This window comes from Geotrypetes seraphini, chromosome 11 (genome assembly GCF_902459505.1).
Source record: "Geotrypetes seraphini chromosome 11, aGeoSer1.1, whole genome shotgun sequence".
Taxonomy (NCBI): domain Eukaryota; kingdom Metazoa; phylum Chordata; class Amphibia; order Gymnophiona; family Dermophiidae; genus Geotrypetes; species Geotrypetes seraphini.
This window is the reverse complement of record NC_047094.1, coordinates 131,723,943-131,748,942: the sequence shown is the minus strand read 5'-3', so window position 1 is coordinate 131,748,942 and position 25,000 is coordinate 131,723,943. Positions and strand designations below refer to the sequence as shown.

The 25,000-nt window shown below is 45.6% G+C and overlaps 1 protein-coding gene across 2 annotated transcripts in view; it reads left to right on the top strand.

Annotated features, from left to right (window-relative positions):
- Positions 1 to 627: 627 nt before the first annotated feature.
- SRC (SRC proto-oncogene, non-receptor tyrosine kinase) overlaps positions 628 to 25,000 on the top strand; it is a 117,966-nt gene continuing 93,593 nt past the window's right edge. For both annotated transcript variants that reach the window (XM_033963293.1, XM_033963294.1), the window contains exon 1: positions 628 to 849. The gene's annotated coding sequence lies outside the window, so the exon portion shown is untranslated. The remainder of the gene's footprint in view (positions 850 to 25,000) is intronic.

Here is a 25,000-nt window from a genome sequence, read left to right as displayed (position 1 = left end):
GCGAATGTTACAGTAGCTGAAGCCTGAAGGTCTGATGCAACTCCTGACAAGTTTCAGGCTTGTGCTAATTCGACCTTTTTCCCCTTAGGCAGGAGCAGTGCTGAAGGCTGGGGGGGGGGGGGAGGGGGGGCCAGCAGAGTCTGGGTCCGACTCCGGATAGACCGCGGTGTCCTTTACCAGCCCTATCTATGGGCTTGTGCAGATGTGATCTCTGCACAGATTTAAGCTCCGCTTTGCTAAGCCCCGCTTTGCAAAGCCTGATTCCCGTATCTGTCCTGGTTTCATGTGACTTTCCTCCCACTCTCTAAGGAATTTGATCTCAGGGGATCGTCGCCCCTAAGCCCGCAGGTTCTGGCCAGTAGCCAGTCTCCCAGTCCGGTCCAGCCCTCTTCTCCTTCTTTTTCCCAGTCATTTCTCTCTCCAGTCTGTTTCCGGTTTCCCTGCCATATTCCCCCTTCTTACCCTCCCCTCTTATTTTGGTGAGTACTGTACTCCAGTCCTTTCCAGCAAGGGGGAGGGGAGGGAGGGGGGGGAAGCCGAGATCGGGCACGGAAGGAGGAGGAGGAGGAGGAGGAGGAGGGGATTGAAAGAAAAGCCGCGAGAGGGAAGAAAGCACGACGGCATTTGCTGAATGAAGCAGCCCCGGCCAGCTGCTCACATCTGCTCTTGATCTTCGGCTTTTTTTTTTTTAGCGATTGGATCGTTGCGGCCGAAACGAAAGAGCAGCTGGCGCCGAATCTCTCTGTCGTTTCCCCCTTCTTGGTCGTTTTCGGGGGGGGGGGGAGCTGTGGTTTGGCGAAGGAGGGAGAGGTCGGAGGAAGCCCATCCGGCTCCTGGATCCCCGAGGAGGTAAGAAACTGAGCCGAGGCCCAGGACTAAGCCGGAGACTGCAATTGACTAGGCTTCGCCTATGAATTCCTTGATCCTTCACGCTCCCAGGCTTTGCTAATTGACCTCATCCCCTGCTCCCTTTTTTAACTTGAAATCCAAAAAAGTGGTTTTGTTTGAAGGGTGGGGGCATGAATCCGTTTCACAGCTTTCAAAAGCAATTCACCTTCTTTGGCTGTTTATTTATTTTGAAGCTGTTGACTAAGAATCAGTGCTTTTATCATTTGAGGAACTTCCTGTTTTACGTTTAAGAAAAGTCACTTGGGGATGAAGAAATGGGGTTTCTCACTGACTGGTGATAAAGTGGTGGTCGCAGAGTTTTTGTGAAAGCATCCCAGCTCAGTTTGGAAAGTCGTTCCTTTCTCAGAGTTCAGCCGAGATTAGGAACTTGTGAACAATAAGTCTGCCAGTGCCAGCTCTAGGAGTGTGGGGTGGACTTGTTAAACTAGCGATTCATTTTCTCGTCTTCTTACAACAGCACTGGGCCAATAGGGTTGATCTGGTTCTTAAGCTGATGCTGTAGGCAAGGGACAATAGAATTCGTGGCCTAGGTCTTCAACAAGACATAACCAACACCAAGGGCTCCAGATTTTGCAGGTGCCAAGTATCTGGGTGAAATAAGGAGTCCTGTACTGTCAGGGCCTTCAGGGGGGTTTGAGAATTCCCAGCCCAAGAGCCCTGCCTTTTTATTTTTTTTTGGGGGGAGGGTTACGTTTTGTTTGATGTAATTTTGACTGGTTGAGTAGGCTGCCTACTCAACAAACCGACTTCATCAAGCAAAAAAAGTAAACAAACCCGAAAAAGCAGGGCTATAGAGCTGGCGATTCACTGAATCCCCTGAAGGCCCTCGCCGCACGCCACTGAATCGGCTCCCTGCTTTGTTACAGCTATGTATTGATTCTGCTTTGTTGGAGTACCACAACAACCCTTCTCAGTGGGATCTTTGCTGGAGACTAAAGGGAAGGAGGGATGGCCCTACCTGTGGCACCAAGATCTTGAATCGGAGCCAACTTTTACCTGTCCCCTTCCAAACCTAGGGGGTCCTTTTACTAAGGCACGCTAGCCATATTGGCGTGTGCTAAATGCTAACGCGTCCATAGACTATAATGCACCTTAGTAAAAGGATCCCCCAATAAGGCAACGTTTTGCATGTAGACATTCCTTGTACCTGTTATCTCCAGGGCAGCTCAGCTCAGTCTTTGGGATACCCAATCAATTAGCTGTTTAGGATATCCATAGTGAATATGCGTGAGATTAATTTGCATGTTCTATTAGACCCCCTAGTATGTGTCGAGTTAGGATAAAACTTGTATTGAAAAATTTTGCACTGTAAACTGTAAATTATGTATGTTAACCTATAACCTGTTTGGAGCTCTTTCGGAAGAACGGGATAGAAAAGGGGATAGAGGATTATTGCGAAGGTCCTGGACCTCTTGGGCCGTTGCGTGAGCGGACTGCTGGGCACGATGGACCTCAGGTCTGACCCAGCGGAGGCACTGCTTATGTTCTTATGAAAACAAATTAAATAATTAAAAATACCTCCACTGTATGCAAATCTATCTCATGTATATTAAGAACATAGGAATAGCCTTACTGGGTTAGACCAATGGTCCATCAAGCCCAATAGCCCGTTCCCAAGGTGGCCAATCCAGTTCCCCAGTACCTGGCCAAATCCCAAAGAGTAGCAACATTCCAGCACCTCAAAGAATAGCAAGATTCCGGAACCCCAAAGAGAGCAACATTCCACAGCTGAGATTGTGATGTCATAATGCTTCATTCCACAGAGCCAACCTCATCAGTGATGTCACAATGGCTTTATTGTCCTATACTTGGCTCGCATAAGAACATAAGAATAGCCTTACTGGGTTAGACCAATGGTCCATCAAGCCCAGTAGCCCATTCTCACGGTTAAGCCAATTCAGGACATTAGTACGTGGCCAAAACCCAAGGAGTAGCAACATTCCATACAGAATCTCAAAGAATAGCAAGATTCCGGAATCCCAGAGAGTAACAAGATTCTAGAATCCCAAAGAGTAGCAACATTCCATACAGAATCTCAAAAAATAGCAAGATTCTGGAATCCCAGAGAGTAACAAGATTCTAGAATCCCAAAGAGTAGCAACATTCCATACAGAATCTCAAAGAATAGCAAGATTCTGGAATCCCAGAGCGTAACAAGATTCTAGAATCCCAAAGAGTAGCAACATTCCATACAGAATCACAAAGAATAGCAAGATTCCGGAATCCCAGAGAGTAACAAGATTCTAGAATCCCAAAGAGTAGCAACATTCCATACAGAATCTCAAAGAATAGCAAGATTCCGGAATCCCAGAGAGTAACAAGATTCTAGAATCCCAAAGAGTAGCAACATTCCATACAGAATCTCAAAGAATAGCAAGATTCCGGAATCCCAGAGAGTAACAAGATTCTAGAATCCTAAAGAGTAGCAACATTCCATTCTACCGATCCAGGGCAAGCAGTGGCTTCCTCCATGTCCTAACCAACTCGGGAAACACTTCATTTTAAGAGTACTGTCTTTTCTCTTTGTCTCGAGCGTGAACTAGGACCTAAAAGAGACAGGAAAAGTCTTTTTGAATTTATTTTGTTTACATCTCAGAGCTGGCGTGAGGTTGGAGAGGTTGTAACCCTAGACTTCTACTAAGGGGTCCTTTTTATTAAGGTGCGCATTTAGTGCCCGCTAAATCTGATAGCGTACCGCAATAAAAGGACCCCTAAGTATCTTAATAAAAAATTTGGCCCGTGTCTTAGCCTATGTTTTAGATTTCGGCCCCTTATGTGATTGAGTTTGACGCCCCCTGGTTTAGATCCGAAACAAAAAATTTAAAGTCCACTATCGTTTGGAGTTGGGGGGCGAGAGGTTGCTCTTTTGAAGGATCTTCAGGTGTCTGTGGCCATCTGCAGAACTAACTGGGCTTCAGTGGCAAAACCTTACAGTCGGAGATTGTCCCTTCTGCTTGCTCGGTGAATCCAGACCTACATTTACTGCTTCAAACCTTCAAAGTATTTTCAGAGCAGACGGTTTAGTCCAGCTCCTCTGATTTTTCTGCTGACTCACTGATTGTTACTGGCTGAAAACTGTAGGAACTAACCTTTTGCAGGACTTGAATAATTTGCTCCTCCTTTTCCTGAGGTGGCATCATGACTAATAACAGTTACTGCCCCTTAGGCAATGCTGCATCTCATAAGTGCGGTGAATGCTTAGAGCAGCTTCTGGCACAGGGAGTGGGGCGGTGGGTGGGGAGACAAAACCAGGAACTGATTTAAAGAAGCTTGAGATAAGCATAGGGAATCCGTCCGAGTGAGGAAATAAACAGACCAAGCACCTTCTATATTTTATTACAGGGATCTCAAAGTCCCTCCTTGAGGGCCGCAATCTAGTCGGGTTTTCAGGATTTCCCCAATGAATATGCATGAGATCTATTAGCATACAATGAAAGCAGTGCATGCAAACAGATCTCATGCATATTCATTGGGGAAATCCTGAAAATCCGACTAGATTGCGGCCCTCAAGGAGGGACTTTGAGATCACTGTTTTATTACAAAAGGAAAGGGAAGTGGGTGAATTGGATTGGGTTTTAGGAGTTTTATCTTGTTAGTCTGGCTTTATATTTGTTTAATTATTCTGGGTTATTTTGTTTGTTTGCTATTTGGTCCAATATTAAAAAAAGGCCCTTAAGCACATGTTCCTCTAAGCCAGGGGTAGGGAACTCCAGTCCTCGAGAGCTGTATTCCAGTTGGTTTTTCAGGATCTCCTCAATGAATATGCATTGAAAGCAGTGCATGCAAATAGATCTCATGCATATTCATTGGGGAAATCCTGAAACCCCGACTGGAATACGGCTCTCGAGGACCGGAGTTCCCCTCCCCTGCTCTAAGCTGAGTGGGGGTCCTCCACGTACATTACTGCCAGAGGGGGGTGCTGTTTCACTGTTGCATTATCAATAGTGAGTGACAGACAAATTCTCAGGACTCCAGGGAACCTGCTTGTCCTTGGATAGAAAACATAGTACTGAAGTTTCACCCCCCACTGGCAGCAGTGATGTTGGAGGATCTTTGCTCAGCTTAGAGCAGGGGTGTCAAAGTCCCTCCTTGAGGGCCGCAGTCCAGTCGGGTTTTCAGGATTTCCCCAATGAATATGCATGAGATCGTTTGTATGCACTGCTTTCATTGTATGCTAATAGATCTTATGCATATTCATGGGGGAAATACTGAAAATCCGACTGGACTGCGGCCCTCGAGGAGAGACTTTGACACCCCTGACCTAGAAGGTCTCTTCAGTTCTAGCATGATCTCTTTTGACCAGGGGTGTCCAATTTCGGTCCTCGAGGGCCGGAATCCAGTCGGGTTTTCAGGATTTCCCCAATGAATATGCATTGAAAGCAGTGCGTGCACATAGATCTCATGCATATTCATTGGGGAAATCCTGAAAACCCGACTGGATTGCAGCCCTCAAGGAGGGACTTTGACACCCCTGACCTAGTTGGTCTCTTCAGTTCTAGCATGATCTCTTTTGACTGTCCCTTTGTGTGTGTCTAGCTCAAGGGTGGGCAACTCCGGTCCTCGAGGGCCGGAATCCAGTCGGGTTTTCAGGATTTCCCCAATGAATATGCATTGAAAGCAGTGCGTGCACATGGATCTCATGCATATTCATTGGGAAAATCCTGAAAACCCGACTGGATTGCGGCCCTGAAGGAGGGACTTTGAGATCCCTGCCTTAGATGTACCCTATTTATTCCAGGGGTTTTTTTTCGTGACCAATATGCCTGCATCTAAATTGTGCGTGCAATGGCGCCAAAGTAAAAAAAGAAAAAAAAAAAAAAGCACTTATGTAATTTGAAAACCTATGATCTGCCCTTAACCACTCCCATTTTAACGATGTGCTTTGCAAAAGGCGCATAACATTTTTAACTATGCGCTTACCAAGTTGCACACCTAACTTTTTAATTTAAATCCAATTAATGTAAATTAACAGGTGTTAATTGCCAGCTATCAGTGCCGATTAAGCCTCCTATTATTTAATTAAGTTATGCACATACATCTACTAAGCCTACTGCTATATGCGCATAAATTTAGGCCCCTATATAGAATTTGGGAGTTTGTTTTTATTTAGTGAAATAGCTGTTGATACCTGCCCAAAATATTTTGCCATGCAAGTAATACAAAATTGCACAGGTTCCTTGTTTAACAGGGGAATGCTATAAAGGACGCTTAGACTGGCGTGGTGGTGGACCGCCCCAGGCCCGTCTTGGCAGGGGTGTTGGTGCTTCTCCTCTCTCCCTGCATACCTCCTTGAGCAGCATCTGCCACTTCCTGCTCACGCCAGCCTCTGATCCCTTCTGATGTCATATTGTGGATATCCTGAAAGCTGGATTGGCTAGGGAGTATTCTAGGACAGTTTGAAAAAAAATAGGTCCCCTAACTGTGCATCGCAGCATCTTGGGGTCACAATCATGTCTGCACAGGAGAGTAAACATGCTACCATGTTGCCAGTGAACACACCTAGAAAGGCACAGGCTTGCTAACAGTCATGTGTACGGAACAAGGTGCCAGTTTTGGGCTGTCTCTCTCCCATGTTCCTATGGCTAACAGCTTAAGATAGAGAACAGACGGATGCCATTCATCTGGTCATCTTGGTCCTTCTCCCCCTCACCTCCAGTGCTGTTCATTGTAGCCAAAGGGATAGAGGATAAGCAATGGCTGAAGAAGAGAGTGTTGGTTTTGGGAGAAGGGATAGTGGATGAGTGAGTCGATTTTCTGGAGGAGAGAGAGAGAGTTGAGGAGGTGGACCTGGGGAGCTTGAGAGAAAGAATGAGCAAGAGATCTGGAAAAGTGTGGGAAGATGACTAAGCCTCCATAGGGTGTGCCTGCATGGTGATGAAGGGGATGATCAAATAGAGTCAAGAGTGAATAAGTTTGGAATACACCAGGTGAGGTGGGGAGGGGGAAGGAAGCTTGGAAGGGTCCAAAGAAAGGATGAGTGATTGAGTCGGGGGTGGTAGAAGGTGAAGCATAGATCTGAGAGGGAGAGAGAAGGGATGGAGAGGCAAGAGAGCAAATGAAGGGTTGAAGGGTTGAATCTGGGCCAAATGATCATCGGGGACTCAAGAGTGGTTGAGTTTCAGAAGGGGAAGAAATGGGATCAAGCTTGCAGTAGTGGGGGTGGGGGTTTAGTCCAAGATGATGATCCTGGGGAGAGGGATGAGATTGAGGAAGTGAGAGCTGGGGAGGGGGGAAAAGATTGCATGTGTGCTTGATTATGGAGGTATGTGGACCTAGGGAGGAAAGGCAAGAGACGGGGGTGAGTCTGCAAGAAAGAAGAGAGAAGCCTGAGGGAATGTGGAAGAAGGAGAGATGAAAGGAAACAAGGGGAGGAAGTTTAAAAGAAGAAAAGGGGAGGGAGGGGGGTAAGATTAGATGGAAGGGAGAGGGAGAAGGGGGACGAAAGGAAAGAGAGTGATTCTGACGCTACAGACATTATGTTCAGACTTAGTACTCCCACATGCATGTACTCACCCACCTTGCAAACACGCAACCTAACCAGAGACTTGTGGACATCTCCTCCTCTAACATCCGACTACACCTAGTCACTCAGTATCTATAGCGGTCATAAAGTCGGTCACCCAACAACTCAAATCCACTCAGTTGACTCACAGCAACGTGCATGTGACCCTCCTAACACAGCACCCGGTCACTTAGCCCCCTCTTTTACTAAGGCGCACCAGCCGATTTAGCGCCCGCTAAACGCTAATCCGTCCATTATTTTCTGTGGATGCGTTAGCATTTAGCTAAATCGGCTAGCACGCATTAGTAAAAGGACCCCCTTAGTTCTCCTGCTTTCATACATACCTCACCCTCTTGCTCTCTTCATCTGCACAAAACAGCCAGTCCCCTCCAGAGAAGCCTGCCTAAAAAGCGAAGCTGTGTTTTCAACCCCTGACAAAAGTCCCACAAATCCGTGCAGTTACGATAGTTACAGGAGAAGTGGATGAGCTTGGAGGGGGGAGGGGGAGAGAGAGGGGCAGAGTCCTTAAGTATTGTAAACTTTGGCCCCACTTCCATTCGCAGCCTCCCTCAAAAAAAGACAGAATACTACAGCCGGGTTGATCTTTGCGAAGAGCAAATTTGGCCGTGTTTCTCCGCTCTTGCTACAACTCCACTGGCTCCCAGTAATTTCCAGGGTCTACTTTAAATGTGCCTACCCAACTTTCAAGATCCTGCATGGCATTCTTCCCCCTTTAGTTCTGCGAGACCAGATATCACCAGATCTATCCAAAAGCACAAATTATCTTTCCCCCCTCGCTAAAAGGCGTTACCTACATTGGAAAATTAGGGAAATCTCTTCACTTCAAAACTACGGAGCTTTGGAATAATTTTCCTGCCCATTTGCGCAATCTGGGCTCTTTCCAATTATTCAGAAAACACCTGAAAACCTGGCTATTTTCAAAAATGTAAATTTCTGTTTCCTCCTACCAACAATTCTCACTGTACTTCCCTTTTAATTTTTTGTAAACCGTGTTGAGCTCTATAGTTATAGAGAAGATGTGGTATATAAGCTTAAGATTTAGTTTAGTTTTAGTTTAGGCTGAACTGATAGCGCTGTTACTGTGCTACGAGGTGGTTGAGAAGCTGGATCCAATTGACAAGCCGATGTGTCCCAGGCACAGTGAGAACATTAGATAATAATGATTTTAAATAGTAAAGATCTACATATGTGTATGCTTATGAATCTTTAAGGACCGTACACCAGCTCTGTAAGGGAATTGAGGTACCACACGTTTTATCAGTTTATTGCAAATCCTCTCTCTCATGCACTCCCAGGGTTTATAAAATACTAGCATAACAGATAAAATACATGGTACTGAAGGGAATAGACTTAGTAGATAAAGACAGGTTGTTCACCCTCTCCAAGGTAGGGAGAACGAGAGGGCACTCTCTAAAGTTAAAAGGGGATAGATTCCGGACAAACGTAAGGAAGTTCTTCTTCACCCAGGGAGTGGTGGAGAACTGGAACGCTCTTCCGGAGTCTGTTATAGGGGGAAACACCCTTCAGGGATTCAATGTAAGGAAGTTCTTCATTCAGAGAGTGATGGAAAACTGGAACACTCTTCTGGAGTCTGTTATAGGGGGAAACACCCTCCAGGGATTCAAGACAAAGCAGATAAAGACAGGTTGTTCAACCTCTCCAAGGTAGGGAGAACAAGAGGGCACTCTCTAAAGTTAAAAGGGGATAGATTCCGTACGAACGTAAGGAAGTTCTTCACCCAGGGAGTGGTGGAGAACTGGAATGCTCTTCCGGAGTCTGTTATAGGGGGAAACACCCTCCAGGGATTCAAGACAAAGCAGATAAAGACAGGTTGTTCAACCTCTCCAAGGTAGGGAGAACAAGAGGGCACTCTCTAAAGTTAAAAGGGGATAGATTCCGTACAAACGTAAGGAAGTTCTTCTTCACCCAGAGAGTGGTAGAAATCTGAAACGCTCTTCCGGAGTCTGTCATAGGGAAGAAACGCCCTCCAGGGTTTCAGGACAGGGTTGGGCAGGTTCCTGCTGAACCGGAGCGTGTGCAGGTGGGGCTGGTCTCGATTGGGGCGCTGGTCTTTGACCTGGGGGCTGCCGCGTGGGCGGACTGCTGGGCACGATGGACCACTGGTCTGTCCCAGCAGCGGTGATTCCTATGTTCTTATTTCTTTAGTAAATGGAGGGACAAACGCATAAAATGACCTTTGACCTTCCCATGGTTGCCTAGTTAGTGGCTGCTAGATGCTCTTGGGGTTAGGAACATAAGAACTGCTGTACTGGGACAGACTGAAGGTCCAACAAGCCCAGTATCCTGTTTCCAACAGTAGCCAACCCAGGTTCCAAGCAACTAACTAGATCCCAAGCAGTGAAACAGATTTTATGCTTCGAATAAGCAGTGGATTTACCCCAAGCCATCTCAATAATGGCCTATGGATGCCTTTTTTAGGAAATTACCCAAGCCTTTTTTAAACCCCGCTAAGCTGACTGATTTCACCACATTCTCCAGCAGCAAATTCCAGAGTTTAATTATATGCCGTGTGAAGAAATATTTTCTCCATTAAAAAAAAAAAAAAATCTACTACCGTATTTGCCGGTGTATAAGACGACTTTTTAGTACCTTAAAATCCTCCCCAAAGTCGGGGGTCGTCTTATACGCCGGGTACAGTTTACATGCCCTTACTTGCGGGGCTGGATGTACTCAGTCGCGCGGCTCTTCTTCTCCCTGCCTTCTCTGCTTGCAGCACAGAGCCGAACGGAAGTCTTCCCGACGTCAGCGCTGACGTCGGAGGGGAGGGAGGGCTTAAACAAAGCTTAAACAAAGCCCTCCCTCCCTCCGACGTCAGCGCTGACGTCGGGAAGACTTCCGTTCGGCTCTGTGCTGCAGGCATGGCAGGTAAGGAGAAGGAGAGTAGCCTCGCGGTTCGAGGGGCGGCCGCCCCGCCCCGGTTGCAGCACAGCCGGCCAGGTTCCCTTACTTTTGTGGCACTTCCCCGACCGACTGATAACAGCCCGGGTCCGACAATCCTCCCTGCCCTGTAGCCGCGAATCTAAATACCTTCTTACAGCAGCTGTAAGAAGGTAATTTAGATTCGCGGTTAAGGGCAGGGAGGTTTGTCAGACCGGGGCTGTTGTCGGTCGGTCGGGGAAGTGCCACAAAAGTAAGGGAACCTGGCCGGCTGTGCTGCACCCGGGGCGGTAGAGAAGGTGTGCGGAAGAAGGGGTCGTCTTATACGGCGAGTATAACACAAAACTCTATTTTTTAACTAAAAGTTGGGGGGTCGTCTTATACGCCCAGTCGTCCTATACGCCGGCAAATACGGTACTTATCTTCACCGCATGTCCCTTGGTCCTAGTATTTTTTGGAAAGAGTGAACAAGCGATTCACATCTACCCTTTCCACTCCACTCATTATTTTATAGACCTCTATCATATCACCATCACCCCTGAGCCGTCTCTTCTCCAAACTGAAGAGCCCTGGCCGCTTTAGCCTCCCCCCCATAGGGAAGTCGTTCCATCCCTTTTATCATTTTCGTTGCCCTTCTCTTCATTGGTTTTCTGTTCCCTTCTGAACATGTTTTATAAACGTGCTTCTCTTGTTCTTTTTGGGGCATCAGCATTAAAAAAAAAAAAAGATTATCTCTAGCCACACGGTTTCCTCTGAATGTCTTTGAGTTTAGCCTAACTTAGCCTGCTCCTTTATCTGGTTGGGACAGTATCACATCCCACGATGACATCACTTCCTGGTCTGAAGGTTTTTAAGTAATCCGGTATATTCCACAAGGAAATGTGCTCGCCCGAGGTGGTTCTTATGATAAAACATTCCAAGGGAAGATGAGACGAGCCTCAGCTTGCAGCTTACTCGAAGGGAAAAGCGTTCTGTCAATTATATCTTCCTAATACTATCTCAAAGATAAATCTGTATTTTGAGCAATCAGATATCTTCTCTGAGATCAAAGGCATTTCACGACATAGCCTAATTTTTGAAAACCTCACACCTCACTCTCTAATTATTTAGCATTTCAGGGCCTTTAGCCTCACTGATTTTTGTCCTGATCCTGAACTCTTCAGTGGGAAATCATTAAAAACAAACCAACCCCCAAAACGTGTGCTGTGTTGTTTTATACACTGCCATGATGGTTTTTGAATGGCAATGTATCAAATCTTTCATAACGAAATAAATATACAGGCTTCTGTATCGGCAAAGCAGCATTTGTGATAAGTCAGAGCATCTGTTAACCAAGTACAGAAAATGGAAGAGATCTCCAGAGGTATTTCTTCTGTGGAAAGAGTGTTTTATCATAGTAAGGCCAGCAAAAATATTGCAAGTAATTCAAAGAAGTTGGGCAGAGAGATTCTTTTATCTCGCTTAAGGATGTTTGAGGTTGACTGGGCTCAATACCTAAGAAAAGGGCCTTGGTAGCATGTGTATTTTTATCTGTGCATTACTCTTTAGAAGGTTTCGCTTCTTCTCATTTACTGGACTGGCTATTGTCGACTTTAAAATCTAAGGAGCACGCCGGAGCAGATCTGAAGATACTCTGGCAATCGTTATGCTAACTCGACCGACTGTTCTTTGCTTTATTGCAACATGTTCTTTTTGAAAGCTTAATAAATGGAGTTAAAAAATATTCCAAGGAGTGTTCAAAACACTGGATGTGCTGATAAGAAAACATGGACATAGCTTGAGGTGTCTTTTAAAGGCACAGATGTTTAACAGTATTATGGGGGGCCAAGATATTTGGGGATGCCATATGTGTGATGTGTTCCTAGGTGTTTCCAGCCAGACACTCATAATATTTGTATAGCTTCAAGTTCTGAGACCATACTTGGTGACATCACAGTGCATATAGAATGCGTTTCTGCTACTGGCATATTTATTTTGCTTTCAGGTCCTTTAAGAACATAAGACTGGGACAGACCAAAGGTCCATCAAGCCCAACAGTGGCCAGCCCAGGTCCCAAGTACCTGGCAGAAACCCAAAGAGCAACAATATTCCAGAGCAGCGATTATGATGTCATAATGCCTCATTCCACCAATGCCTAAGAGCCAGCCTCACCAGTGATATCACAATGGCTTCACTGTCCTCTATTTGACTCACATAAGAATATATGAATTGCCATACTAGGATAGACCAAAGGTCTATCAAGCCCAGTCTCCTGTTTCCAACAGTGGCCAACCCAGGTCCCAAGTACCTGGCAGAAACCCAAAGAGTAGCAACATTCCAGAGCAGAGAGTGTGATGTCATAATACCTCATTCCACCAATGCCTAGGAGCCAACCTCATCAGTGATGTCACAATGGCTCACATAATAACATAAGAACTGCCATTCTGGGACAGACTGACCCAGTATCAAGCCCAGGTCCCAAGTATCTAGCTAGTAAGATAAGGATAAGATCTTTGGATTGTAGCTGTGGCCAAAATATCTAACGCCCCATCGTTTCTACTGTTTGCTAATTAAAGATCACTTTTCAACACACACGGGGATAGATGAACTACATTTCCAGGCCTTGAGGGGTCTTGCATGCAAATTTCTCTCATGCATATTCATTAGGGATGTCTTGAAAACCTGACCTGTTGCTGGCCCTCGGGGACTGGGAGTGAAGACCAGGGCGCTGAGGGATAACCAATCCCCATCCTGTTCCTCAACTGTCGGTGCTCTTAATTGACTCGGTGTAAAAAGCTGTGAGTTTCTCTGCTATTGTCACTGAAATATATGGATATTATTTTTGGACAATAGCTAAGCACCTTAATTTATCTAAGACAGGGGTGTCCAACCTGCGGCCCCGTGAAGTATTTTGTGCGGCCCCGGTCAAGGGCGATGCAGTGTTTTTCTCTGCTGCCCCCGGGTGTTTACCGTCTTGCCGGCTCCCTCCTCTGTCTTGTTGCAGCGTTTGTGCGGCCCCTGAAACATTTTTTTCGGCCAGTGCGGCCCAGGGAAACCAAAAGGTTGGACACCCCTGATCTAAGAGAAGCTGACCGCCACCATCTCCTTCGATATATTCTCACCCATTCTCTCCTTGGCTGTACCCTTCCAATCTTGGTACTGTTTCTCTTGACCACATCTGTCCAGTCCACTTTTTTTTTAAAAAAAAGCTCTTTATTGAGGTATAAACCACCAATACCCACAAATAATACTAACAAGAGGCACGGGACATGCAACATTGCGAAAAAAGTCCAGCCCGTGATCCCATGTGTAGCGCACACATTCTTACTTGTGCTATATTCCCCTACCCTACACTTCAAAGTCATTCCATCCATCCTCCGTCCCCCTCCTCATAGATGAAGAAAACACCCAAAAATCAGGTTGAGAACTATTGAAGGCTGGCAGCGGGTCTATTAACACGGGGTCACTCCTTGAAACAGCCCTAGCGAAACGTGGATCTATGTCAGAGCCCCGTTCAGCTATGAATTTAAGATATGTTATTAAACTAATTACAAGTGAAATGAAATTAAAGTACATATGAAAAGATACTTAAATGAAAAAATATATAACTAAAAATTGGAGATGGCTGGAGCTTGACCGATGAGGAGGCTAGCTACACAGAAGTCTGTATCATACAAGATTCAATTTGATACAGATGTAGCCGCTGAGGTCTACTCCTTCCTATCCCTGAATGATAAAAAATGAACTTTATTGATCTTTTGAAAATATTTGAGAGTGTTTGATATTATTGAAGTTTTTAAAAAATTTTTTAAAAATTCTTTATTTATACAATTTTTAAGCACATTAATCCTTGAATACAGATTTAGAATAGAAATCAAAGAAAATTAATACAAAATTAATTAAATTAATAGCTCCAGTTATAGACTTGAAAGGATGAACGCTGATAATTTGGGACATGGAAATATATTTAATTTGATATGGGGCTCATTGACATCTTACGTTACATCTTTGTAATTGATTATTGATGTGAATTAATTTTTGTTTATTTAGGTACATATCCAGGGTAGGGTTGGGGGGGGGATTATTTCTGTCTTAGGTTGGTTTTAGGGTACTTACATTTGGGGGTGGGTGACTGGATGGGAAGATATCAGTAATTAGAATAGGATATGTTTTTTTTTTTTTGCAGTAATCTATGTTATTGTGTTTTACTGAATAATCATTGGGAGGGTGGGGGAAAATGGTTGATTATAAACATGTGTAAGTTGAATGTGCTTTTATTGTATTATTACATGTTACATTTGTTGTATTACACTATTGAAGTTTTAAAAATCAAGAATTAAAAAAAAAAAGAAAAAAAATTAATAAACCTAACATTAATTGCAACAGTAATGTAAGGGAAAGAAGAAATAATATATTATTTAGTCCACAAATTTAGGAAATAAGGATCCAAGTATTAGAATAAGTATTACAATATATATATATATTATATATTTATATTATATTTTATATAATTATATATATTATATTATATATATTATATAATATATATAATTATATATAATATATATAATTATATATATATATAATATTATATATAATATATAATATATTATATATATTATATATTATTTATATATATATATATATATATATATATATATATATATATACTGTATATATATATATATAAATTACAAAAGCAGCCCTGGAGACGGTGATATAAAACCCCCAACAGCCTGTAATTTAAACTGCGGGAAGAGCTAATGGACCAATTGCCACTCCCCCCCTTTGCCATAATAAATTCCAACAATTGCTTTGGTTTGAAAAATAGAAAATTTTTCCCTTGAAGTGAAACACAGCATTTGGCCGGAAATTTCAATATAAAGGATGCACCTAGGGCAGGGGTAGGCAATTCCGGTTTTCGAGAGCCGGAGCCAGGTCAGGTTTTCAGGATATCCACCATAAATATGCACCTCAAGGAGGCAGTGCATGCAAATCCATCTCATACATATTCATGGTGGATATCCTGAAAACCTGACCTGGCTCCGGCTCTCGAGGACCGGAATTGCCTACCCCTGACCGAGGGCCAAAGCTCTGGGTTTATGAAGCAGAAATTCTCTATTGAAGTTACAGTGCTGGAGAAAGCCAAGAATTTTGAATATTCGCTAAGAACGCTTCTTGAAATAACTGGTGCAGAAGTGAGGACGACTTGCAGGAGTTTGGATTTGGAATGTATTTCTGTCATAATCAAACATTTAAGAATGCCCCGGTCCCAAGCCGCCCCCCTCCCCCTCCCCCTCCGAGTTGCCAAGACTTACGGTAAGCCCGTAAGCGAAAACTCCTCCAGATACGATCTTAGCTATGTCTTTTCCCCTGTTGAAGGGAAGTCAGTTGATACATATGTTGCCACTGTTGTTCCTTCTGTACCACCGTCTGCCAAGTCGGTGCCTACAGATTTATTCCAGTGAGCTTCAGTCGCAATACATGCCAGCTGTGGGAGCTCATTTACAGAAACTGGACTCTCCCTGTTCCAAATCAGGCTCGTGCCAAGACAAAACATAGAAACATAGAAATAGACGGCAGATAAGGGCCCACGGCCCATCTAGTCTGCCCACCTTAATGTCCCTCCCCTACCTTTGCCCTGTGAATAGATCCCACGTGTCTATCCCATTTGGCCTTAAAATCAGGCACGCTGCTGGCCTCAATCACCTGTAGTGGAAGACTATTCCAGCGATCAACCACTCTTTCAGTGAAAAAGAATTTCCTGGTGTCACCTCGTAGTTTCCCGCCCCTGATTTTCCACGGATGCCCTCTTGTTGTCGTGGGACCCTTGAAAAAGAAGATATCTTCCTCCGCCTCGATGCGGCCCGTAAGATACTTGAACGTCTCGATCATGTCCCCCCTCTCTCTGCGCTCCTCGAGCGAGTATAGCTGTAATTTGTCAAGCCGTTTTTCGTACGGAAGATCCTTGAGTCCCGAGACCATCCGGGGGGCCATTCTCTGCACCGACTCCAGTCTCAGCACATCCTTGCGATAATGCGGCCTCCAGAATTGCACACAGTATTCCAGGTGGGGCCTCACCATGGATCTATACAATGGCATAATGACAAAAGCGCCTGTTTTTTTTGTTTTTTTTATCGTCCAATGGTTCCTCCTTTCTCTTGGGCTTCCAAGCCAGGGTAGCCACAAGACACCCAGGAATTTCCCCCTCTTCTAGTACATCCTCCCAGGGTTCCAAGTGTGGTCTTCGCAGCAAGAGTCTTGAGGCTGGAAAATGTGCACCAGGGCTCCTTCCGGAACTTTCTATCTTGGATAGAACCAGTGTTCGTGCCTGTCTTCAGCATATTGTAGCTCAGCCAGCCTGGGATGCTGAGGGCCTGACCTGGGAATCAAACCAAGCACCCTTTTTGTATGGCACTACTTACAAACCACTACTAGGCTGGCCATGTTTTGGTCACTCTCTGATTACACATCTCCCTTCTTGCCCTGTATTATGCATTAGAGAATGACATGGGACAAATTTTTCCCTGTCCCTGCAGGAATTCAATTTCCCCGTCCCGTCCCTGCAGGCTTTGTCGCTGTTCCTGCCCCATTCCTGTAAGCTCTGCCTTAACCGCACAAGCCTCAAACACTTATGATTTTCAAGTGTTTGAGGCTTGTGCAAATGAGGACGGAGCTTAGGCATTGGTGGAATGAGGCATTATGACATCACAATCTGAATTCTAGAATGTTGCTACTTATGATGTGAAAGGGTTTGAGGCTTGTGCAGATGAGGACGGAGCTTAGGCATAGGTGGAATGAGGCATTATGACATCACAATCTGAATTCGAGAATGTTGCTACTTAGGATGTTAAAGTGTTTGAGGCTTGTGCAGATGAGGACGGAGCTTAGGCATTGGTGGAATGAGGCATTATGACATCACAATCTGAGCTCTAGAATGTTGTTACTTATGATGTTAAAGCGTTTGAGGCTTGTGCAGATGAGGACGGAGCTTAGGCATTGGTGGAATGAGGCATTATCCAGAGAAAACCAAAAAAACTCTGTGTAGTGAAGATGTTCCTAAATGGACTTTATTTGAAAGTGTCAAAGTTCCAAAAGTACACTGAAATCATACACATAAAATAATTTCATCCTTTGGTCTACACACTTGATGTTGAAAAAAGGACTCAGGCACTGCACACTGCAAATAAAATCAATATAAAAAGCTCATCCTTCCGGCTTCCTGATGTAGCGTAGCGAAACACAGACTGTGTTGGAGCCATGAACTGACCTTTTCAGATAAGTGGTCTACTGTTAAACAACTTTTGTAGAGCCAAAACATTTGCCATTCCAGTAGAAGCGAGAATCCTTGCTCCATGCAATGTGTTATGATTAAAATTCAAGCACCTTTCCAGCGACATTGTACCACTGCTGTGGCGCTTTGCTGAAGAGCTTATGAGCACATTAAAATATTTAAAAGCCTTTAAATGTTATATGAAGATACTATTTGAGAAACGTGCCCAGTTTTGATGAGAGGGGGTTTCTTGTGTTTTGTTCTATTTTGAAAGTATTGCCCCCTCAAGTGGACTGTAATTTAAAATCCCCGGTCTGTTTGGATCAAACCTGCATCCATCTTTGGCATTAATTTAACATTCAATATTTCCATTTTTCTGCTTTCTTCTCAAAATCTACGTTTCCATGTCTTCCCTTCCCTTCCTATCTCTCTCTCCTTCCCTCCCTATTTCCATGGTCTGACATCTCTCTCCTTCCCTCCTTTCCCCCCCCCCCCCAGTGTAACATTTCTCTTTCCCTTCCTCCTTTCGGCCCCCTGCAGTCCATCTCCCTTCCCTTCCTCCTTTCTGGCTCCTCTCCCAGTCCAACATTTCTCCCTCCTTTCCACCAGTCCAACAGTTTTTCCTCTCTCTCTTCCTCCTGCATGCTTCTCCTCTGGTCCTCCTTCCCTCCCCCAACCAACATCTCACTCTCTCCCTCCATGAGTCCAACTTTTCACTCTCTGCCCTCTCCCCCTTCCCCAGTGTAACATTTCTCTTTCCCTCCTTTTTGTCCTCCCCATCCATCTTGCCCTCTCCATGAGTCCAACACTTTCTGCCTCCTGCACACTTTCTCTCTCTGTCCTTGCCTCTTCCCTCAAGTGGCATCTCTCATTCCCACCCCCCCAACCCAACATGCTCTCTCCCCATGCACCATCTAACCCTCCCCTCCAGTGTGTAGCACCTTTCCTTTCCCTCCCTTTCTGCCAGGTCCAGCAGCACCTCGTCTCCCTTCCTTTTACCTCCCCCTTGTCCAGCAGAACTCCTTCTCCCTTCCCTGCTCCCCTTGTCCAGCAGTACCCCTTCCCCTTTCCTTCCTCCCCTCCTTCCCTGTCCAGCAATACCTGTATTTTGCAGCCGCAGTTTTGTGTGCAGTCTCGCACACTGGGCAGGAAGAGAGGCTCCGGCGCCGGCGCTAGCTGACTTGCAACTTCCTGCTACCGTCGCGTATGCCGGTACTCCTGCCTTCACCAATCTGGTAGATATGCGAAGGCAGGAGACCCGGCATATGCGACACTGGCGCCTCTCTTCCTGGCCAGAGTGCGAGATCGGGTATAAGACTGCGGACTGCAAAATGGCACCTGGGGGGGGGGGGGGCTGCAAGTTTGAGACCTCTAGTTTAGATTAATGGTTTTAAGAATTGGGGAATCCTGGATCAAATCCCACTGCTGCCCCTTGTGATTTTGGGCAATTCACTTAACCCTCAGTTCCTCAGATACAAACACTCTATGAGCCCTCCGAAAGGATAAGAAAATACTTTGTGCACAGTGGTTAGTGAGGGTGAGAAGCACCCGGGGCGGTTGTGCCCTTCCCCCTCCCCGCCGCATGCACGCATCCTTTCCCTTCCCCGTACCTCTCTAACTTTCCTGGAGCGAGCAGCATCATCAACCTGCTGCCCGCATTGGCATCGGCTCTCCCTTTGATGTCGCTTCGTAAGCGTGGGACCCGGAAGGGACATTGGAGGGAGAGCCGACGCTGGCGCGAGCGACAGGTTGGAGTTCCTGCCCGCGCCGACGAAGAGTTAGAGGTAGAGTGTGGGGTGGTGGTGGTGGAGTGAAGGCGCGTGCGCAGCGGGGGGAGGAGTGGGAAGGAGCAGGTGGACAGAGAGGAGGATTGGTGCTACAGCGCTCACCAAGACAGCACCTGGGGAGGACTGCCCCCTCCCCCCTCTACTGCCTGTGTTCCTGAATGTAACTCCGCAAAAAACGGAATCTCTGTGCAGATGGTGATATTCAAGACGCAGGCTTTTTAAAAGAATATGCAATTTGATAATCCACTTAAAATATATCTAGGAACCGTGTTTCGACAATGCTGTCTTCCTCAGGGGTCCCTAAAAGTGCTGAGTCGTAATTCTGCGCGTTGGGTCCACAGTTCGCAATGTGGATTATCAAATTGTATATTTTTAAATTAAGCCTGCATCTTCAACATCACCTTCTCCACAGAGTTTCCCTTTTCGCTGGATTTGCATTTTCTGTGGGATTAAGGGTCAATGTTTTTTGTTTGTATTCCTGAATAGAGCTGGCCTTGAACTGCAGCGAAATCCCCAAACTCTTTTATCGCTTGGGGAATTTCCGTGCTAAGGCTCCGATGGCTGAGTGGACTGTCCAGGTCTGCAGAGCTGAACTTGTCTTTCACAAGATGGGACAGTCTCGCAACCTCCCCCGTGTCTCTCTTCCCCCAGGCAGCGAAAATAATGAAATATGAAACAGAAATTGGAGAAGCTCGATAAAAGTTCCTTATTTGGGGGTTTTTGTTCCCTTCTTTAAAAGTTCAGTCGGCCATTTTCATCATTTGTGGCGAGGGCTCCGAGACGGCTGGGTCACTGTACCCCTCCGTTTTATAGATTTCTTTTCAACCCAAGTAAATGATGAATTCCTAAAAGTACAGGGGACATTAGTTATGTAAATGTAATGCCAGTATAGTGGTGCCTCGCATAACGAACGCCTCGCACAGCGAACGCTGCGCACAACGAACTTCATGTCTTGCTTCCTACAACGAACTTCGTTTCACACAACGAAGTCGCCCGAGCTGCATCCTTCCGCGCAGGCACTGCGCTTAACTGCCCTCTCTCCGCCTGGCTCCCTGTGCAGTGGCGGACCGTCGGCTCGCAGGGGCCCGGCGCCTACTGCTGATGCGTTGGGGGGGGTGGAGCTACTCTCGCCGCTTCCCCGATGCTAGAAAAAAAAAAAAAAATGAACAGTTAAGTCCCAGTTTTTGCCGCTGAGACTCTGCCCTCTCTCACTGTAAAATTAGACTCTACTTAGTCTGTCTTTAAATTTAAAAAATGTGTGTTGTTTTAAAAAACAATTATGTTTTTAGATGTATCTAAATAAAAATAATAACAAAAAATTTATCTTTTTTATGTCATCTTAGCATATTTTATGCTACAGAACGAATTATTTTTTTTAACATGTATTGTTATGGGAAAACGCGTTTCACATAACGAACTTTTCGCATAACAAACTTGCTCCTGGAACCAATTAAGTTCGTTGTGTGAGGCACCACTGTAATTTAAAAACTCCGGCTTGTAACCTTTCCCTCCAAGTCCAAGCATTCCTCAAGTCTCCTGTCATTTTTGTGAGGTCTGAGCCTGGATGGGATTAATGGGACTAATTTTTTATTTATTTTTTTAAATAAAATGCAGTAGTGCTGCTTATAGGGTGAGCAAGAGAAGAGTGGCTCAGACTTCTCTTGGGAATCGCCATACCTCCATGTATCTCGCTTTTTTCTGCTTGAAAGGGCCTGTAATCTTGCTATAGTGCCACATGGCTCAGATAGAGGGAAGGCTCGGTTTCAGGGAGGGCCGACAGTGAGGAAGAGCACAGAGCAGGACTGTAGATCTGGAGAAGCCTCTGTTTGGTTCTGTTAGAGGAGCAGGCCTGGAGCCCCTGGGCTGAATGGGAGAGGAGATGTAGAGAATGACACGGGGGACAAAATTTTTCCCCGTCCCCGCGGGAACTCATTTTCTTGTTCCGTCCCTGTGAGTTCTTTTCCTGTCCCTGCCCCCATTCCTGCAAGCTCCGTCCTCATCTGCACAAGCTTCAAACGCTTTAAAATCCATAAGTGTTCGAGGCTTGTGCGGCAAAACTCATGGGAACGGGATGGGGAAAATTTGTCCCCGTGTTATTCTCTACATTGCACCAGTCTAGAAATCAAAATGTGGTAAAAGTGAGCCAAGTAAAGGACAATCAAGCCATTATGACATCACGGATGAGGTTGGCTCTTAGGCATTGGTGGAATGAGGCATTATCCCAGGACAAGCAGGCAGCATATTCTTAACGCATGGGTGACGTCACCGACGGAGCCCCGGTACGGACACTTTTAACTAGAAAGTTCTAGTTGACTGCACTACTCTAGAAATCAAAATGTAGTAAAAGTGAGCCAAGTATAGGACAATCCAGTCATTGTGACATCACTGATGAGGTTGGCTCTTATTGGTGGAATGAGGCATTATGATGTCATAATACCAGCTCTGGTTATCAGAGGCTGAAACTTTTCACACTATTTATTTATTCAGTTTTCTATACTGTTCTCCCAGGTAGAGAATGACACGGGGACAAATTTTTCACCGTCCCCGCGGGAACTCAATTTCCCGTCCCATCCCAGACAGTTCTTTTCCTGCAATCTCCGTCCTCATCTGCACAAGCCTCAAACACTTTAAAATCATAAGTGTTTGAGGCTTGTGTGATTAAGGCAGAGCTTACAGGAGTGGGGCAGCGACAGCGACAAAACTTGCGGGGACGGGACGGGGACATTGAGTTCCTGCGGGGAGGGTGAAAAATTTGTCCCCGTGTCGGTCTCTACCTGGCGTATAGGGAGCAGCAGAGGTGTTGGTGGCAGAAATCATATCTGGCGGCAGAGCGATCAACCATGGTGTAGAGATGAAAGGAGAGTTTGAGGTGAAGGGGAGGAGTGGGGAGCAGATGGCGCCCCTTTGCACCGTAGCATTGAAGGAGTGTGCTGTGTCACAGCTGCAGGTTGTGTGTGCAAGGCTAGAATGAGGCTATGTGTTGGGGACAGAAGTGTTCTACCCCTGTATTATATCTTCCTGGAACAGAGCTTGACACATGCATTTAGGTTTTATGTGAAAATGCCATAGGGAGAAACTATTAAACCTTCTTTGGCAAGGCCATAGAGGCAGTGGTAAGGCAAAATAGAGAATGACACGGTGACAAAATTCATCACCGTCCCCGTCCCCGCGGATAACCGCGGGAAACTATCTTCATGTCATTCTTTAAGGAGAGAGGGAAGAATCAGAGTACGAATGGCCACAACCACTGACCCGTAAGCTTTGCTTTGAAGAATGCTGGTGTAGAAGGACCGAGGTTGAAACAGACACTACAGAATGACAGTCTCTGGTATCCAGAGCAGATATTGTGATGTCATAATGCCTCATTCCACCAGTGCCTAAGAGCCAATCACATCAGTGATGTCACAATGGCTTCATTATCCCTGGCTCACATAAGAATCAGAGTATGAATGGCCACAACCACTGACCCGCAAGCTTTGCTTTGAAGAATGCTGGTGTAGAAGGACTGAGGCTAAAATAGATACTAGAAAATGACATGGGATTATTTCCCGTGGTTATCCGCGGGGACGGGAACGGTGATGAATTTTGTCACCGTGTCATTCTCTAAGGCAAAAGGTAAACTGAGATCCTATTGCTGCCTTGTAAGTGGATGGGGCAAGATGTCCTGGTCTGCTGACACCTACTTTGTCCCAGCGTACTCAGTAGTCGCTTGTTTTTGGATTGGCCAGCCCAGTCGGTGTTCCTGAAATTGCTTTGCGAATCGCGTCCTTCCCGCTCTGCATGCCGTTCCCCCTCATTTGCCTGCGCGGATCGGATCGGAGGATGATCGGCACAGAGGTTAGTGAATCGGGTCGGTACACGATCGGTGGGCTTAGTGAATCTAGCCCCAAAGTGCCTCATTGCATCACATCTGCGCATGCTCGGACGTCCCTCCAGACGCGGCCCCGGGCTTGGGAAACCCGGACAAACTACCAGGGTTTGAAAATCCATCCGGGCACCCGGGACAGTCCTCTAAAAAAAGAGGACATGCCCGGGTTTCCCCGGACATTTGGTAACCCTATCCATGCAGCCCACCATGACACGACCCATACCCCCTCTCTGGGGACGGAGGCACCTCCGTTCCGGAACCAGCCACATGCCACCGAGGTACCTTGGAAGTAGATTGTTTTCTCTGCTCTCATTTAGTTCTAAACTCCTCCCAGACACAGTCTCTTTCCATAGCCCTGACCTTCCCTTCTCTGTCATGAGTCACCATTTCGGCACGAAACGGTGCTGTAGGGAAGACATGAGTAAACAGTAGGACTGATGTGGGATGATGGAAGTTTGGGGCCTGTGAGTGAAGCAGGTGTGCGTACTTCCTTTGGGGAGGGCTGAGAGGCACGCTTATCTCGCAGAGTGAAGTAAAATTCACTTCTGAGAAGGAGACCGCAGACAATTAAGTAAAAACAACAACAAAAAAATTTAGCTAGATGGTGTGTACTATGGTATATATTACCTTCTTATATTCTTTGGTTTGTAAATCCATTCTTTACTGTTCTGTGAGAATTGTATTATGAAAATGGATTAAATAAAACCAAAACCAAAAAAAATCCAATTTGGGTGCACTTGAGCCAATATTACATTACATTACATTAGGGATTTCTATTCCGCCATTACCTTGCGGTTCAAGGCGGTATGATTTCAAAACAGATTTAATACGTTAGCAGTCCTTGTCTCTTCACAGGATTACTTGCAGAAGGTTGGTGTAGACAAGAAATCCCAAAGCAGGCGGTAAATCTATCCTTCTTAATGCAAAAAGGGGCATTAACAAAAGCAGACGTGGGAAAAGAAGTGTCCACATTCCTGTTAATGTTTAACTCCTCTTATCTTGTCAGGAGGCGGGGATTGTGCTCACTCTTTTCACCAGACATCTGCTTCCTCCCCTATCCGCCTCTTTCTCGCTTCTAATTAGCAGCTTCTCCATAACAACCCCCTCCCCCCTTGCCCCTCTGCCACTGTTCCTTTGCTGTAAGACAGGCTGTGCATTGAACAAAAGGGAGTGCTGACAGATGTGGTCCCCCCCCCCTCGAGGAAGGAAACCTAGGTGTCCCAGTGCCTGTGGGCAGCTGCTGCTGAGAATTTTGAGCCCTTGAGCTTGGGTTCTTCAGCCCTTGGCTGCCCTGCCTGGTAATGCCTTGGTGATGATTGCATAGGGCTTAGGGCTTGTTCAGTCTTGGCCCCGACCTCGTTTTCGGAGCAAGCAGGGGCTTCCTGGCTTCTTTAGGCAATTAAAAGAATATAAAGTTTTGATAATAGTGACGAATGTAAATATTATAGCACAGGATGAATTCTAGTTTCAGATCAATCACATATATACAATATACATATATACACAATACAATATACATATACAATATAAACATATATACAATACTAGTCTTTAAGTCCGTTACATTAACGGGTGCTAGAACATATGTGTGTGTGTCTGTCTTTATTTCTTTCTCTCTCTCTCCTTAGCCGCTTTTTTTCTTTCTGCCTTTCTTTTTCCTTGGCTGTCCATCACCACCCCTTGCCTGCTCCCCCTGTCCATTTTCCCTTCCTTTTACCTCCCCTGTGTCCACCACCACCCCTTCACTGCTCTCCTTATGCAGC